Source organism: Cyprinus carpio, unplaced genomic scaffold (assembly GCF_018340385.1).
Source record: "Cyprinus carpio isolate SPL01 unplaced genomic scaffold, ASM1834038v1 S000006661, whole genome shotgun sequence".
Lineage (NCBI taxonomy): Eukaryota > Metazoa > Chordata > Actinopteri > Cypriniformes > Cyprinidae > Cyprinus > Cyprinus carpio.
In genome coordinates, this window is record NW_024879285.1 from 63,785 (window position 1) to 71,481 (window position 7,697).

The following is a 7,697-nucleotide window of genomic DNA, read 5'->3' on the forward strand; positions in this document are numbered from 1 at the left end:
GGCAAGTTGAAAAAATTCCTACTCCGGCTTACCGTAAGCAAAGAATTGATCGCGTTGCCTTGGTATGGCTAAGGGTATTACAGGATTTTTTTTGCTGCTGTAATTTTTCATCTGTCGTTGCCCCACTGACTAACCTTTTGAATGGGTTCAGTTAAATTTGTAATTGGACTGCTAGTATTGCCAACAGGCATTTTGAAAACGTGACCAAGTCTCTCCTGAGTTCATGCACCTGTCCTGGCACCATATGCTTCCTAGGCTGGAGGATCCCTTCACAGTCTGCCAAGTATGCATGCCGAGCCAGGTAGGGGCAGGTGCCGTTCTTCGTCAAAAGGATGAGAATGGAATAGCATAGACCCAGTCTTTCCGTATTTTTCTCCGGAAATTTAAATCATCACCAATTTAAAATACTTCAACCATTGAAAAGGAGTGCCCTGGCCCCTAAATTTGGGCACTCAAACATGTTGCGGTTTATGTTGGTAGGTGGGTTACACCCGTTGGTGGTCTCTTTCCGGTCACGACTACTATTACTTTCCTCTCGTCCTCGTCCAAAAGTCAATAACCAGCGCCTTATGAGCTCCGGGCTCTCCTCTTTTTCTACGCCTTATAACACTTGTCCTATTGAGGCGACATGCAAGGGGTCGCGAGTAAGTGTCATGGACCGATGCCTTGTTGCTGCGGGCTCTTGATGAACTGTGAAGGGTTGTCCTATCTTTACTCTGTGTCTCCTGGTCTTTTCTCTTGGTCTCCTGTCTTTCCATTGCTTAAATTGCTATCAGCGCGCCAGAGCTCTGTCTGGGTGGGGACGAAGGGGGGGGGATTAGGTGTTGGGCTGGGGGGGGGGGTTGAGTTTGGGTCATTTCACCCAAGGGGCCGTCGGCAGGTTTGTTAGTGTAAGGTCGGCCTACAGGAGCCACCTCGGACCGGCTTTCGTGCTCACCATTAATTATTACGGGGCTTGTCGGTTTAATGGGTTAAAAAGGTAAAACGGATTTAGTTATGTTTTTTGGGTGTAGGTTGTTTTGGTATTGTGTTGTTTTGTATTGATTATTCGGGGGGGGGGGGAATAAAAAAAACAAAACTGGTGTAATGGTAGTAGAACGGTAGTTTACAGAGTCCCATAGGGGTCCTCTGTTTCGTTGGGGGAGTGAATGTCACGCCCGGCTTGTTGTGCTGGGGGTGCTCACTCCACCCTGGACAGATATGTTTGGGCCGTTTCTCTCCACCCAATCTGACGGGGGAGCTGTCTGTTTTTTACGAGGTCTCCATATCCGAACACGTAGTCTCTTGTATGGCAGGAATGGTTAAAAACATCTCCTGTATTCCAGTTTTTTCTGGGTGCTCTGGTGCGTGATGCGTCTTGGGCTTTTGCTCCTGGCTCTCCAGGCTGGTGGCAGCACACCATCCTACTCTTTTTCATGTTGTTGGTATTACACATTAGTTCAACTTTATTGATTGCAATACATTTCGCGGTTATGTTTGCTTGTTCTTCTCAATTACTGACTTCCTCAGTACATTCTATTGATTAATACTTATGATTTCGTGTATGATTTATATGTTTTAATAAATTAATGTTGGCACAGCCAACGCAACACCAGCCTGTCAGGTCCATTTTCCTATTTCAATTGCTACTCGTGGACCAGGGAGTAGTGACACTATGCTTGACAGTCTTTATGACAAATAGTTTTCAACCCAATTTCTTGCAATGTAACTGGCTTATGCAAGTGAACTAATGCCTAGATGTATTTGGAGGGGTAAAGACTATTGCAAAGAGAACATTAATATACCTACATCTTTGACGCAAAACATGACTACTTGTAGCAATGTGATATACTGTCACGCGCGATTACCACATAATATGCGGCATAATCATTGGATTAAATGTACAAAAGTCAATCGCAACTTATTCAAAGAGAATGAGAAACTGGTGTTGCTTATGAGGTTGTATAACATGAATTACGCATGATGTGGTTGTTTTGTACAAGTAGTTCGTTGAGACATGTTCATATTCTTGATTTGACGAAATGCACCAAAAGCAATCTGAGGAAAATACTGTAACTAGCACAGGTTGACACAGCCAGACAAACCACAACTTTTGTCACCACAAACCCAACCACCAGAAGCCATCCCAAAAAACACTAATCCCAACATGTAGCAGTATACAGTGTTTTCTTTGTTGTAAACAAGGACAATCTCTGTTTATATTCACTGCCAAGATATGTTACTGGATATGAATCAGACATGATGCAGAATTCGTCAATATTTTATGTCGTTATTAATTTTTTTATTATTTTTTTGCACTGAGTAATTACAAAAATACAAAGAATTTGTATATACCCCATCCACTGGAGCAAGACCTGCACCAACTATTAAGTCTATGTTCTACCCTACTCGCGTATGCTGCACTTCTGGCCACATTCGCCTTTTTGTTACTATTTCCTAAGTCACATCATACTGTCATCCCCTATGGGCAATACACCTAGGACTAAGAATCTTACCGCGCCGACATGCCCTTTGATCCATCCATGCGCAATATTCTGCTGATATGTCCAGGCATCCAGCATTCCATTGTGCTCCAGGAGTGGGATATGTGATCATGTGGATGGTCATATGTATAATTGTTTTGATAGTCAGTTTAATCAGATCACAGATTTAAAATATATTTCATTAAATAATCAGTACTGCAAGAAAAGACACCATGCAGCAAATTTGTTCGTCTCCTTATAGCAGTTTCCTGCTATTATTGGTGCTTTTTGAACATAAGTTTACCATGTTTTGACTACACCAGTATATACGCATTGTGCAAATTGGCCTGTACCGCACAACGACGTCTTTGGCAGTTGTTGTGTTCATGAGGGAGGGAAAAGAATTCATGAACAATTTGAGATGATGTAGTAATTGAATGCATTTTGGCCAAAGCAATTTTGGCCACGATACTGATCTCAGTTTAGCACGTCAAATACCGATTTTCTGGTTGTGCCTCACCTGTTGTGCAAGATTGTTATGCAAAAGAGCGCAACCACCCTGCAGTGATTTGACGAATCATTGTTTTGTCCCCTCACGAGTCTGTAAAAAACCTGACAAATGCTAATGCTATGCTTACTCTATCGTTTTTCGTTTCGTTATTACATCTTGTTGGTTACATAGATTTTATTTAATTTATACCCATAAAGTAAATGCTCAACTGCCAACCACATTTCGATTACACACATCAGTAAAGGAAATTCATCCAAGTAAGTAAATACAAATTCTATATTATTTGAGAAAGAACTATTAACAAGTACTATGTCGATTAGTTTTTTTTTTTTTTTTTCTTTTTTTTGTAGGGGGTCAAGAGCTTTGACACAATTCGAACACTGTGCTGAATGTAATGAAGTCAGTGAAATGTATGACTCGCAGCTCAGGCCCGAGGGGCTTTTGTTAGACGCTATTATAAGCCGTGTAGAGTGGGAGTCAGCGTGTCAAATTCTGCACCAGTCGCTGGGGAAAGTGTGCGCCCTCGGGTAGAATAAGTGTTGCACCTCCCATGGACATTGGGGTTGTGTCATACAACTGTCGTGGTCTGTGTGGGCCAGAGTGTTTGGGATAAAGCCCGCCGTATGGTTGTGGACAGTCTCTTGGGAGATATTTTATGCTTGCAAGAGACATTTTTAACAATGCAAGATTTGGATAAATTGAATTCTCTTCATGATAATTTTCATGGTGCTGGTGAATCCACAGTAGATCTTGGTATGGATTTAATGAAAGGTAGGATATCTGGGGGTGTAGCCATACTGTGGAAAAAAAGTTAGACCCACTGATTAAGGTAATTAGATTGGATGTTAATTGGTGTATTGCAATACAGATTACTTATCAAGATAAGAATGTTATTATTCTAAATGTGTATACGCCTTACCAATGCCATCATAATGAAGATGAGTGTTTAAATAGACTAGCTTTTATCAGTTCTTTTATTGAAAGTTCTACTTTTTCTAGTGTGTATGTCATTGGGGATATGAATGGGGATATTTCAGACAGAAAGTCTTTATTTTCCAGTCATATTGATCAGTTTTGCCAAGATAATAATCTACTTTTGTCAAGTGAAGTGTGTTTGCCTGTAGATAGCTATACCTATGTTAGTGAGGCTTGGAACACAACATCATGGTTGGACCATTGTATTAGCACAGCAGATGCACATGCCTCGCTGAGGGGTATGAGTATTTATTTGATACAATAACAACTGATCACATACCTGTGTCTTTTGTGATAAATGTTGAGTTTCTTGTAGCGATGTCTAATAATGAAAATAATATCAATGCAGCAAAAATGGATTGGTCAGCACTTACAAAGGAGGATCTTTTAGTCTATTATGTGAATACAGATAGATGTCTGAGTAATATTAATTTACGTAGGGATTCAATTATGTGTAGTGATGCAAATCATCAGAGGGATATCTGCTCAAAGTATAATGATATTGTTAATGCCTTGCATGGTTGTAGTAAGTCATTTTTTAAATCGAAGGGTATAATGAATAAGGCTAGGCCTGGCTGGAGTAAATATGTAGCTGAATATCAGGATGAAGCCCGGGAAGCTTTTAAATTATGGGTTATAGCAGGTAGACCCAGGCAAGGGCCTGAGATTGAGTATAAGAAGTCTACAAATGCAAGATATAAGTATGATATTCATTTTATCTGTAAAAATGAGCAAACCTTAAGGGCTGATTCTATGGCTATGAAGCTGTTAAATCATAATATCACAGATTTTTGGAAATATGTCAGAACTTTTAATAGATGAGAGTATCTCTTCCTTGTACCTTAGATGGAGTTTCGGGGGCAGATAATATTGCAGAATTATGGAGACAGCATTATTGTAGTCTTTTTAATTGCATCCAGAATGACTAGAATAATGTGGATGATATTCAAGTTAATGATCCAATAGTGATCATGTCATGTGAGGTGGATCATGCTATAAGTAAATTGCTTCAAACTTAGATAGACCTATAGCTTTAGCTAGTATCCTGTCAAAAGTGTTGGAAAAAATCTTGCTGTATAGGTTAAATGTGTTTATTAATTCTACAGACAACCAGATTGAATTTAAGGCTAAACATGGTACTGATCTTTGCATCAATGCATTAAAGGAAATTGTAAACAAGTATAGGGATAAAATCTCATCAGTCTTCATGTGCTTCATTGATTCAGCTAAAGCTTTTGATTGGGTTAACCATGCAAAGTTATTTTTTTAAATGAGACAAAGAGGGGTGCCAGAATATATTGTGAGAATCCTGGTTTATTGGTATGCCCATCAGATGATGCAAGTAAAATGGGGCAATAAAGTCTCTGCCCCTTTTGGGGTTAGTAATGGCGTGAGACAAAGGGGGATTTTGTCCCCAATTTTGTTTGATCTTTACAAGGATGATCCATCTGAATGTTTGAATGCTTGTAAACTGTGTATGATTGGGAATATTCTAGTTAATCATATTATGTATGCGTCATCTTTTGTTAGCCCATCAGAGTGGGATCTAAATGGAATATGTGCTCTGCTATTTTGGTATATGGTTTTATAAATCGGGATAGAGGTCCGTTTATTTAACTTAAAGGAGGATCAAATTAACATTTAACTCTTGTCTGATGATTTATTTCTGTAATAAATACCTGAATTCTCGGACCTTGCACATGAGGTATTGAAGATAACTCTTGTTCATATGCGACATTATACTTTTTATAATTTAGTTTTGTTAGATGGGTGAAAGGTGAACTTAAGGCATATTGTAAAGTACTTTATCGCTCATCTGTGGTTCACTATAACAGTCTAGTTTCAGAAAGCTAAATAGTAGCTATTAAGATGCAAATGAGAATTTTACTAAAGAACCTAGATGGTATATGCAGTGAAATGTTTAGTAAGTGCTTAGAGATAATCTACTTTTAAAGCACTGTTACAAAACTATGTATGATTTATCTGCATGACTGGATTGTTGCATTTTAAAACATTTGTTGGTGTGTGTGGGTGATATGTGTATGTCTTGTTTATGTTTGTTTGTTTTATTAATTTGGACCTTGAGTCTGTAATAAAAGATTGATTGATTCTTTATTAATCAGATTATCACCATATGTTTACTCGCTGTTTTATATCGTTCTTCCCGAGGCTGTCTTTGAGTTTCATTGCGTGTAACTAAATGAACACCTGAACTGGGTTATTAAACCCTATCTGTCCGGACGGTATTGCCCTTTGGGATCAGTTTTAATTCATCAGGTTAAAAAGATGGAAGTTGTATTTTTAGTAAAATCATTCTACACACTTGCAATGTAACAAAAGTTAAACAGGACATTTACTTTTTTTACTAATTTGCAATTCCGTAAAGGTTTAACCCAACTTCCTGACTTCTATGACTTGGACTTTAATATTTCATTCTTTAAAAGATGGAGTTGATTTGTACTAAAATATGCCCCGATTACAATAAAAAGTTAACGGATTTCATTTTTTTACCACAATTTCATTCATAAAGGTTATTATCAAGTTCATGCACCATTTTACTGTAATTGTAAACAGTTCTGCCAAAAACATAAACTAGAATAGTAATTAAACAGTACAACTTTAATTGTACTCAAGTTTTAAATAAGTAGAAGTACTTATTTTACTGATAAGACATGACCAGAATTTGTAAAAGAAAAAACACTTTAAATGACCAAGATTCTGGTAAATACATTTATCTATAGCAACAGACATTTGTTACAATAAAATGCAAAGCACATGCGTCAAATACACACAACATAAGTAAATATGAATCACAATTAATTTAACATACAGTGTTATTTAAATACTTTTTATTTATTTTTGGGGGATTTGTAACATTTAATTTAAAAAAGAAATCCCACAAAATATTATTATATTAATTGTATTTATTAATTTGCACTCAATCTTGTGCATTCAGCCAATATATTACACAGCTACTGCTTAATCAAAACAAAATGAATACACTTTATTTGGGAAAATGCAACTTTGCTACCTCAATATGCTTCCTCAGATTTGTTGGTAAACTTTTGAAGCCAGTAGTTTACTTAATGAATGTCATAACTAAAGTAGAAATGTGTGTGTGATGCGTAAAAACAATAATCAATGGTTCTCATTCACATCAAGCATGCACGTTTAAGCTTCCATTTACCATATTTATTGTGTATAAGATAAAATAAAAATCCAAATGTACTTTTCAAGATGAAATAAAGTTGTAAGGAGTAAAAAATAGTTGCTTTCTTCAGCAATGTAATCAAGTAAATGTACAAGTAGTCAGTTTAAATTGTGCTTCATTAAAGTACAAACCCCCCAAAATAATACTTAAGACAGTAATCAAGTAAAATTACTATTAAGTATTTTACACACCAGATAAGCAACTATGCAAGTACATGTCAGCTTATTCACAAACCCAAAACCTACCAACATCTACAAAAAATTTACTTAAAGTTAAATTTGAAAGTGAACTACCACATCTATTTTCTGGAAGGAGATGTTGCTACAGAAGAAGTTAAAATTCCCTTGTCTTTTGGGTGTCATAATGGGAACCCATACAAGTAGTATCAAAAATTTTTTAAAAAAAAAACCAAAAAATACATCGGAGTTTTTACAGGTTTTATTTTTTGTTGGTTGGCAAATGCTTAACATCTCTACAAATAATTAACCTCATACAAACATGCCTTTTGAAACACAGAATAACAGTTCTAAATAAGTTA